At 46.3% G+C, this 12,012-nt stretch overlaps 1 pseudogene; it reads left to right on the top strand.

Annotated features, from left to right (window-relative positions):
• Nucleotides 1-12,012, top strand: part of LOC125448432 (retroviral integration site protein Fli-1 homolog) — a 114,110-nt pseudogene that overhangs the window by 78,089 nt on the left and 24,009 nt on the right.

Here is a 12,012-nt window from a genome sequence, read left to right as displayed (position 1 = left end):
AGGGGATCCTCCTGAAGGAGATTATAACAGCTATTGATCTATAGGAATAGGGGAGCCTCCGGCAGGAGATTTCTACATTTATTGGTCTGTAGGAACATGGGAACCTCCTGTAGGAGATTATTCTAGTTATTGGTCTATAGGAACAGGGGACCCTGCTGATAGAGATTATTCCAGTTATTGATCTATAGGAACAGCGGACCCTCCTGAAGGAGATTATATCAGTTATTGGTTATAGGAACAGGAGATCCTCCTGAAGTATATTCTTGCAGTTATTGATCTGTAGGAACAGGGGAGCCTCCTGAATGAGATTATTGCAGTTATTGATCTATAGGGACAGGGGATCCTCCTGAAGGAGATTATTACAGTTATTGGCCTATAGGAACAGGGGATCATCCTGAAGGAGATTATTGCAGTTATTGATCTATAGAAACAGGGGAGCCTCCTGAAGGAGATTATTCCAGTTTTTGATCGATAGGAACAGGGGAGCCTGCTGACAGAGATTATACCAGTTATAGATCTACAGGAACAGGAGATCCTCCTGAAGGAGATTATTACCATTATTGATCTACAGGAACAGGGGAACCTCCTGAAGAAGATTATTCCAGTTATTGATCTATAGGAACAGGCGATCATCCGGAAGGAGATTATTCCAGTCATTGGCCTCTAGGAACTGGGGAGCCTCCTGAAGGACATTATTCCAGTTTTTGATTTATAGGCACAGGAGATCCTCCTGAAGGAGATTATTTCAGTTATTAGTCTCTAGGATCAAGGGATCCTACTGATAGAGATTATTCCAGTTATTGATCGATAGGAACAGGGTATCCTGCTGATAGAGATTAATCCAGTTATTGATCTATAGGAACAGGGGAGCCTCCTGAAGGAGATATTACAGTTAGTGGTCTATTTGAACAGGGGATCCTGCTGATAGAGGTTATTCCATTTGTTGATCTGTAGGAACAGTAGACCTTCCTGAAGCAGATTATTCCAGTTATTGATCTATAGGAACAGGGGATCCTCCTGAAGGAGATTATTCCAGTCATTGCTCTACAGGAACAGGGGATCCTCCTGAATGAGATTATTTCAGTTATTGATCCATAGGAACAGGGCAGCGTCCTGTAGGAGATTATACCAGTTATTGATCTATAGGAACAGGGGAGCCTCCTGAAGGAGATTATCCCAGTTATAGGACCATATGATCGGGGGATACTCCTGTCGGAGATTTTTACAGTTATTGATCTATAGGAACAGGGGATCCACCTGAAGGAGATTATTACTGTTATTGAGCTTTAGGATCAGGGGATCCTCCTGAAGGAGATTATTCCTGTTATTGATCTATTGAAACAGGGGATCCTCCTGAAGGATATTATTACAATTATTGATCTGTAGGAACAGGGGAGCCTCCTGCAGGAGATTATTACAGTTATTGAGCTATAGGAACACTGGCTCCTCCTGAAGGGGATTATTACAGGTATTGATCTATCGGAACAGGGGATCCTACTGATAGAGATTATTCCAGTTATTGATCTATAAGAACAAGGGAGCCACCCGAAGGAGATTATTGCAGTTAAAGATCTATAAGATCAGTGGAGCCTCCTGAAGAAGATTATTACAGTTATTGATCTATAGGGCCGGTGGAGCCTCCTGAAGGAGATTATTTCAGTTATTGTTCTATAGGAACAGGTGATCCTCCTGAAGGAGATTATTCCAGTCATTGCTCTACAGGAACAGGGGATCCTCCTGAATGAGATTATTTCAGTTATTGATCCATAGGAACAGGGCAGCGTCCTGTAGGAGATTATACCAGTTATTGATCTATAGGAACAGGGGAGCCTCCTGAAGGAGATTATTACAGTTATTGAGCTATAGGAACACTGGCTCCTCCTGAAGGGGATTATTACAGGTATTGATCTATCGGAACAGGGGATCCTACTGATAGAGATTATTCCAGTTATTGATCTATAAGAACAAGGGAGCCGCCCGAAGGAGATTATTGCAGTTAAAGATCTATAAGATCAGTGGAGCCTCCTGAAGAAGATTATTACAGTTATTGATCTATAGGGCCGGTGGAGCCTCCTGAAGGAGATTATTTCAGTTATTGTTCTATAGGAACAGGTGATCCTCCTGAAGGAGATTATTTCAGTTATTGATCTATAGCAACAGGGGAGCCTCCTGAAGGGGATTATTTCTGTTATTGACCTGTCGGAACAGGGTATCCTTCTGAAGGAGATTATTTCAGTTATTGATCTATAGGAACAGGGGATCCTCCTGAAGGAGATTGTTACAGTTATTGGTCTATAGGAACAGGGGATCCTTCTGATGGAAAATATTCCAGTTATTGATCTATAGGAACAGGGGATCCTCCTGAAGGAGATTGTTACAGTTATTGGTCTATAGGAACAGGGGATCCTCCTGAAGGAGCTTATCCCAGTTATTGATCTATAGGAACAGGGGAACCTCCTGAAGTGGATTATTTCAGTTATTGGTCTAGAGGGACAGGGTCTCCTTCTGAAGGAGATTACTACAGTTATTGATCTATATGATCAGGGGATCCTCCTGAAGTCGATCATTACACTTATTGATCTATAGGAACAGAAGATCTTGTGGATGGAGTTTATTGCAGCCACCAATCTTTCTGATCAGTGTCTTCTTTTTTGATTGAGTTTATTCCAACTATTGACCAAGAAGAACTGAAAAACCTGTGGAAGCAGATCATTCCCATTATTGATCTATAGGATCAGAGATCCTGCCGAAGGAGATTATTCCATTTGTCGAACTAATGAGACTGTAGATCCTGCTGTTGGAGATTATTCCAGCTCATCATCTGATGGAACAGGAAAAGCTTCTGATGCAGATTATTCCCGATATTGATCCATCGGAATAAGTAATACTTCTGATGAAGTTTATTCCAGCTAGTGTGTTTTTTTTAGAAACAACTTGATCTTTTAGATAGGGATTAACCCCATTATTGATATTTAAGTATAGGAGATCCTGCTCATCGATATTATTTCGGTTCATAATCTATAGAAACAGTAGACCTGATGATGAGAATAGATCCAGTTATTGATCTGTTGGGACTGCAGTTTCCATTATGAATATTATTCCATTAATTGGCCTATTAGAAAAGGAGATCCCATTGATCTCTAATAACTGGACATTTCGGTGATGAGGTTATCAATATATAACCTCCAACTACTGGGGATTCCATTGTTGGTAATTAATGCAGTTAACTATCTGTTTGACCTGGTAAACCTTTGATGGGGTTTTTTTTTCAATTATTGAACAGTAATAGCTAGCTGTCCCCCTGAAGGGATTTTATCGATGCATGAACTCACAGCTACAAAGGATTCCATTTGATGGTGTTAATGCAGTTACTAATGTATAGTAACTTTAGATTCTGTTTATGGACATTCATTCAGCTCGTAAACTGTAGGAAGCAGAGTTTTGTCTGGTGGAGATTATTTAAATTAATAATCTAGAGGATTTGCTGATCACACAGATTTGCGTTAATTCAAGGGTGCACTTACGTGAGTGTGTGAGCTAACTGCTGAGAATCATTGCAGGGGCTAATCTTGAGGTATCGCAGTCTGAGCAGATGGAGGCTGTTCAAGATTTTACTCTAGAGAAACTGTAGGTGCTGATCAGAGATAAAAGTCTATTGATTGACCTGTTGAGATCAAAGCTCCACCGTTCAATGATTTTTTTTTAATGTGATTGCATTTTAGAAATTGTAAACACTCTGATTTATATCAGCCCAGCTACTACTGTACATGATCATGAGATCCTGCTGGTGGAACCTATTCCAATTAGTGATCTATGGATACATGAGATCTTGCTGATGGAAATTATTGCTGTTATCGATCTACAGGAGCAGGAGACCCTGCTGATGTGAATTATTCCAGATATTGATCTGTAGGAATAGGCAATCTTGCTGATAGGGAATATTCTAGATATTGATATTTAAATACAGGAGTTCCTCCTCATTATTCTGTATATTAATCTGTAGGAACAAGAAACTCTGCAAATAGGGATTATTCTGGTTATTGATCTATAGGAACAGGAGATCCTGCTCATTGAGATTGTTCTAATGATTGATCCATCAGAACAAGATTCAATTTACTGATGTAAAGATATTGGTGATTCTGCTCATGCTGTTGTTTTTGAGCTGGTGATTCTTTGAATCAGCAGATTCTGCTGATGGAGATAATTCCAGTTAGAGAAAAATAATGGAATTTGCTGGCCATGATAAACCCAGTTGTAGAGACTCATGATGATAAAGATAATTCCATTTATTGATGCATGTGCACAGAGCAGTTTGCTGGTTGAGATAATTCAAGTTATTTATTTATTTGCAGGAACGGGAGATAGGCTGATGGACAGTATCGCAGCTTTTGACGTATAGAAGCAATAGGTCCAACAGATCCAGTTATTGATCGATAAGAACAGGGGATCATATTAGTGAAGATAATTACAGTTATTGCTTAATACGAACAGGAGATCTTGTTAATGTGATTGTTCCTGTTACCGATCTATTGCACTTAGAGATTCTGTTATGAAGATCATTCCATAAATTAAACATTGATAAAGATTATTGCAGTTATAGAACATAGAACATAGAACATTACAGCACAGTACAGGCCCTTCAATCCTCGATGTTGTGCCGACCTGTCATGCCGATCTCAAGCCCATCTAACCTACACTATTCCATGTACGTCCATATGCTTATCCAACGACGACTTAAATGTACTTAAAGTTGGCGAATCTACTACCGTTGCAGGTAAACCGTTCCATTCCCTTACTACTCTCTGAGTAAAGAAACCACCTCTGACATCTGTCCTATATCTTTCACCCCTCAATTTAAAGCTGTGCCCCCTCGTGCTCACCGTCACCATCCTAGGAAAAAGGCTCTCCCTATCCACCCTATCTAACCCTCTGATTATTTTTGATGTTTCAATTAAGTCACCTCTCAACCTTCTTCTCTCTAATGAAAACAGACTCAAGTCCCTCAGCCTTTCCTCATAAGACCTTCCCTCCAGACCAGGCAACATCCTAGTAAATCTCCTCTGCACCCTTTCCAAATCTTCCACATCCTTCTTATAATGCGGTGACCAGAACTGTACACAATACTCCAAGTGCGGCTGCACCAGGGTTTTGTACAGCTTCACCATAACCTCTTGGTTCCGGAACTCGATCCCTCTATTAATAAAAGCTAAAACACTGTATGCCTTCTTAACAGCCCTGTCAACCTGGGTGGCAACTTTCAAGGATCTGTGTATGTGGACACCGAGATCTCTCTGCTCATCTACACAACTAAGAATCTTACCATTAGCCCTGTACTTTGCATTCCGGTTACTCCTACCAAAGTGCATCACCTCACACTTGTCCGCATTAAACTCCATTTGCCACCTCTCAGCCCAGCTCTGCAGCTTATCTATGTCTCTCTGCAACCTACAGCATCCTTCGTCACTATCCACAACTCCACCGACCTTAGTGCCATCTGCAAATTTACGAACCCATCCTTCTACGCCCTCATCCAGGTCATTTATAAAAATGACAAACAGCACTGGACCCAACACTGGCCCTTGCGGTACACCACTAGTAACTGGTCTCCAGGATGAACATTTCCCATCAACTACCACACTCTGTCTTCTTTCAGCAAGCCAATTTCCGATCCAAACTGCTATATCTCCCACAATTCCATTCCTCCGCATTTTGTACAATAGCCTATTGTGGGGAACCTTATCGAACGCCTTGCTGAAATCCATATACACCACATCAACCGGTTTACTCTCATCTACCTGTTTGGTCACCTTCTCAAAGAACTCAATAAGGTTTGTGAGGCACGACCTTCCCTTCACAAAACCATGCTGACTATCCCTAATCAATTTATTCTTTTCGAGATGATTATAAATCCTCTCCCTTATAACCTTTTCCAACACTTTACCAACAACTGAGGTAAGGCTCACTGGCCGATAATTACCAGGGTTGTCTCTACTCCCCTTCTGGAACAGGGGAACCATATTTGCTATCCTCCAGTCATCTGGCACTATTCCTGTAGACAATGACGAGTTAAAGATCAATGCCAAAGGCTCGGCAATCTCCTCCCTGGCTTCCCAGAGGATCCGAGGATAAATCTCATCCGGCCCAAGGAACTTATCTATCTTGACCCTCTGTAGGATTTCTAATACCTCTTCCGTGTGAACCTCAATCCCACCTAGTCCAGTAGCCTGTATCTCTGTATTCTCCTCGACAACATTGTCATTTTCTAGAGTGAATACTGTTGAAAAATATTCATTTAGCGCTTCCCCTATCTCATCTGACTCCACACACAACTTACCACTACTATCCTTGATTGGGCCTAATCTTACTTTCATCATTCTTTTATTCCTTAAATACCTATAGGAAGCCTTAGGGTTTACTCTGATCCTATCCGCCAACAACTTCTCATGTCTCCTCCTGGATCTTTGGAGATCTCTCTTTCGGATCACTAATGCATCACTAGTAGCTGGGCATCTCACTTATGGAGATTATCCATTATCCATTTATAACCTACAGCTACTGGGGATTGTATTGATGGTGATTAATGCAGATCGTTATCTATTGAAACCGGAGATCCCCTTTGATGGGGATTTTTCAAATTACTGATCTGTTATCGCTGGCCATCACACCAAAGGGCTTTTTTTTTATCAATGTGTTAGCTCACAGGTACAGGGGAATCAACTGATAGTGATTAATGTAGTCACTGATCTATAGTAACTGCAGTTCCTGTCATAAATACAGGGCATTGAGTTTTCTCTGATGGAGATTGTTTCAATTCACGATCGAGAGGATGTGCCAATCACACGGATATACATTATTTCAGGGCCACTCCTATGTGAATTAACTGCTGAGAATCATTGCAGGGACTAATCTACAGGCATTGCTGTACAAGCAGTTGGAGGCTGTTCAAGATTTTGAGGTAGAGAAGCTGTAGGTCCCGATCATAGATATTAATCAATTTATTGTCCTGCTGAGATGGGAGCTCCCTCTGGTGGAAATACTTCATGTTGCTGCATTTTAGAAACGGGTTTAGGAATTGGAACGGGGACCCTGCTGATAGAGATTATTCCAGTTATTGATCTATTGGAACAGGGGACCCTGCTGATAAGAGATTATTTTAGTTATTAATCTATTGGAACAGGTGATCCTGCTGATAGAGATTATTTCAGTTATTGGTCTATTGGAACAGGGGACCCTGCTGATAGAGATTATTTCAGTTATTGATCTATTGGAACAGGGGACCCTGCTGATAGAGATTATTTCAGTTATTGGTCTTTTGGAACAGGGGACCCTGCTATTCCGGACTTTTTGAATGTCGTTGATCTGTAATAACTGGCCGTCCCACTAAAGAGTTTGATCAATTTATTGTCCCACAGCTCCTAAGGATTCCATCGATGATGATTAATCCAGTTAGTGATCTATTAGAATCGCAAATCCTATCTATAAAGCATAGAACATAGAACATTACAGCACAGTACAGGCCCTTCGGCCCTCGATGTTGTGCCGACCTGTCATGCCGATCTCAAGCCCATCTAACCTACACTATTCCATGTACGTCCATATGCTTGTCCAATGACGACTTAAATGTACTTAAAGTTGGCGAATCTACTACCGTTTCAGGCAAAGCATTCCCTTCCCTTACTACTCGCTGAGTAAAGAAACCACGTCTGACATCTGTCCTATATCTTTCACCCCTCAATTTAAAGCTATGCCCCTCGTGCTCGCCGTCACCATCCTAGGAAAAATGCTTTTCCTATCGACCCTATCTAACCCTCTGATTATTTTATATGTTTCAATTAAGTCACCTCTCAACCTTCTTCTCTCTAACGAAAACAGCCTCAAGTCCCTCAGCCTTTCCTCGTAAGACCTTCCCTCCATACCAGGCAACATCCTAGTAAATCTCCTCAGCACCCTTTCCAAAGCTTCCACATCCTGGGCAAATTGTTTTGTAATTGGCAAGGTGCACACAGTTCTGTATTCCATTTTCTCATAGTTAATAAGTATAAATGTGTCAGGAGAAACTGACCATTCGGCCCTCAGGCTGCACTCCCAACTCAATAAGATCATGGCGAATCCGAATACTTGATGTTCCTGCCTAGCACTGATAACCATGGTGTCCCTGACCCCTCCCCATGGTATCCCTGACCCTACCCCATGGTATCCCAAACATGGTGTCCCTGACCCCACCCCATGGTGTCCCTGACCCCTCCCCATGGTATCCCCAACATGGTGTCCCTGGCCCCACCCCAGGGTGTCCCTGACCTCACCCCATGGTGTCCTTGACCCCACTCCATGGTGTCCCTGACCCCTCCCCATGGTATCCCTGACCCCACCCCATGGTGTTCCCAACATGGTGTCCCTGACCCCACCCCATGGTGTCCCTGACCCCTCCCCATGGTATCCCCAACATGGTGTCCCTGGCCCCACCCCAGGGTGTCCCTGACCTCACCCCATGGTGTCCCTGACCCCACTCCATGGTGTCCCTGACCCCACCCCATGGTATCCCTGACCCCACCCCATGGTGTTCCCAACATGGTGTCCCTGACCCCACCCCATGGTGTTCCTGACCCCACCCCATGGTATCCCTGACCCCACCCCATGGTATCCCCAACATGGTGTCCCTGGCCCCACCCCATGGTGTCCCTGATCCCTCCCTATGGTATCCCCAACATGGTGTCCCTGACCCCACCCCATGGTATCCCCAACATGGTGTCCCTGACCCCACCCTATGGTGTCCCTGACCCCACCCCATGATATCCCCGATATGGTGTCCCTGACCCCACCCCATGGTATCCCCGACATGGTGGGCCCTGACCCCTCCCAGGGAGACCCCAACCCTCCCCTGTGCTTCTGACCCCCTCCATGATGCCCATGACCCCACCCATTCCGTCCCTGACCCCACCCATGATGTCCCTGACTCTACCCATCATGTCCTTGACCCTTCCCCTCCCCCTCTGCGTCTGACCCCTCCCATGGTGTTCCTGACCCCTCCCGTGGGTCCGTAACTCCTCGCCTATTCCCCGAACCCTCCCATGGTCTCCCTGACCCCACCCCTATTCCCCAGACCATTCCCCTGTGCCCATGACCCCTCCCCTGGTATTTGTCAGGGTGGGGACTGGCCATTGATCACCCAGTTCCCCACCCTGACCCGGTATCAGCCCCACAGCCAGTGATGCTCAGTTAAAATGGAGGAAGAGGGATGATGAATACATGAGGCACACAGTGAGTGAGGCTGGATGGGGAAGGTATATACAGGGTGATGACTGTACAGGGGCAATAGAGATTGTTTTCAGAGCCTGCTACAGAAGGAACACCAACTGTACGCCCCATAAAACTGCAAAAACCCCACAGCAAACTCATCAAAGCTGCGGCACGAAACTACTGTGTAAAATGACGGGGAAAGGTTTTAGGGTGCCCTGCCCAGAGCCAGGGACAGTCCCACGGCACTACAGGAGGGTGTAGTGCCAGCTGCTCCAGTACTTGGCTCCTTGCATATCCGACAGCTCGATGGAGAGATCGATCGGGAAATTCTTACTGACCAGAGACAGCAATTAACCTGAAGAGGGGAGGATATTTTACAATAAAGGAATGATGAGGATTGCAGAGCCGATGATCTGATTCCAACTTTCTTCTTGTCTCCTCAGGAAGCTCTCTCCATAGTCAGTGAAGATCAAGTCCTGTACGAGTCCACCTACGCTGCCTCTCAGCTGCTGAAGACTGAGATTGCTTCGGGCGATTTCACTCAGACTGGGAAAGGGAGCCCAGAGATGGCTGAACAGGACTGGAACTGTCAAAGTGGCCGAGTGATGGTCAAGCGAGAGGTTGAGCAAGTAAATGGTACAAGGTACAGGACATTAACAAACATTCAGTACGCAAACCACTCGAGTGACGTTCCTCCTGCATCAGCCTGTATAATCCCAGTCTCCATGTCCCTCACTTAGACCCACACTCGGAGCACCGTGCACAGTTCCAGTCTCCGTATCCCTCAGTTAGACCCACACTCAGAGCACCGTGCACAGTTCCAGTCTCCGTATCCCTCACTTAGACCCACACTCGGAGCACCGTGCACAGTTCCAGTCTCCGTATCCCTCAGTTAGACCCACACTCAGAGCACCGTGCACAGTTCCAGTCTCCGTATCCCTCACTTAGACCCACACTCGGAGCACCGTGCACAGTTCCAGTCTCCGTATCCCTCACTTAGACCCACACTCGGAGCACCGTGCACAGTTCCAGTCTCCGTATCCCTTAGTTAGACCCACACTCGGAGCACCGTGCACAGTTCCAGTCTCAGTATCCCTTAGTTAGACCCACACTCGGAGCACAGTGCACAGTTCCAGTCTCCGTATCCCTCAGTTAGACCCACACTCGGAGCACCGTGCACAGTTCCAGTCTCCGTATCCCTTAGTTAGACCCACACTCGGAGCACCGTGCACAGTTCCAGTCTCCGTATCCCTTAGTTAGACCCACACTCGGAGCACCGTGCACTGTTCCAGTCTCCGTATCCCTCAGTTAGACCCACACTGGGAGCACCGTGCACAGTTCCAGTCTCCATGTCCCTCACTTAGACCCACACTCGGAGCACCGTGCACTGTTCCAGTCTCCGTATCCCTCAGTTAGACCCACACTCGGAGCACCGTGCACAGTTCCAGTCTCCGTATCCCTCAGTTACACCCACACTCGGAGCACCATGCACAGTTCCAGTCTCCAAAACGCTCAGTTAGACCCACACTCGGAGCGCCGTGCACAGTTCCAGTCTCCGTATCCCTCAGTTAGACCCACACTCAGAGCACTGTCCACAGTTCCAGTCTCCGTAACCCTCAGTTAGACCCACACTCGGAGCACCGTGCACAGTTCCAGTCTCCGTATCCCTCAGTTAGACCCATACTCGGAGCACCGTGCACAGTTCCAGTCTCCAAAACGCTCAGTTAGACCCACACTAAGAGCACCGTGCACAGTTCCAGTCTCTGTATCCCTCAGTTAGGCCGACACTCGGAGCACAGTGCACAGTTTCAATCTCCGTATCCCTCAGTTAGACCCACACTCGGAGCACCGTGCACAGTTCCAGTCTCCGTATCCCTCAGTTAGACCCACACTCGGGGCACTGTGCACAGTTCCAGTCCCCGAATCCCTCAGTTAGACCAACACTCGGAGCGCCGTGCACAGTTCCAGTCTCCGCATCCCTCAGTTAGACCCACACTCGGGGCACCGTGCACAGTTCCAGTCGCCGTATCCCCCAGTTAGACCCACACTCGGAGCGCAGTGCACAGTTCCAGTCTCCGTATCCCTCAGTTAGACCCACACTCGGAGCGCAGTGCACAGTTCCAGTCTCTGTATCCCTCAGTCAGACCCACACTCGGAGCGCCGTGCACAGTTCCAGTTGCTGTGTCCCCCAGTTAGACCCACACTCGGAGCACTGTGCACAGCTCCAGTCTCCGTATCCATCAGTTAGACCCACACTCGGAGCAACGTGCACAGTTCCAGTCTCTGTATCCCACAGTTAGACCCACACTCAGAGCACCGTGCACTGTTCCAGTCTCCGTATCCCTCAGTTAGACCCACACTCGGAGCACCGTGCACAGTTCCAGTCTCTGTATCCCTCAGTTAGACCCACACTTGGAGCACCGTGCACAGTTCCAGTCTCTGTATCGCTCAGTTACACCCACACTCGGAGCACCGTGCACAGTTCCAGACTCCGTATCCCTCAGTTAGACCCACACTCGGAGCACAGTACACAGTTCCAGTCTCCATATCCCTCAGTTAGAAACGCACTCGGAGCACCGTGCACAGTTCCAGTCTCCATATCCCTCAGTTAGACCCACACTCGGAGTGCCGTGCACAGTTACAGTCCCCAAATCCCTCTGTTAGACCCACACTCGGAGCACTGTGCACCATTCCAGTCTCTGTATCCCTCAGTTAGACCCACACTCGGAGCACCGCGCACAGTTCCAGTCTCCGTATCCCTCAGTTAGACCCACA

The sequence above is a fragment of the Stegostoma tigrinum genome, chromosome 41 (genome assembly GCF_030684315.1).
Source record: "Stegostoma tigrinum isolate sSteTig4 chromosome 41, sSteTig4.hap1, whole genome shotgun sequence".
Lineage (NCBI taxonomy): Eukaryota > Metazoa > Chordata > Chondrichthyes > Orectolobiformes > Stegostomatidae > Stegostoma > Stegostoma tigrinum.
Note: the sequence above shows the minus strand (reverse complement) of the source record. Positions and strands in the feature narration are given on the sequence as shown.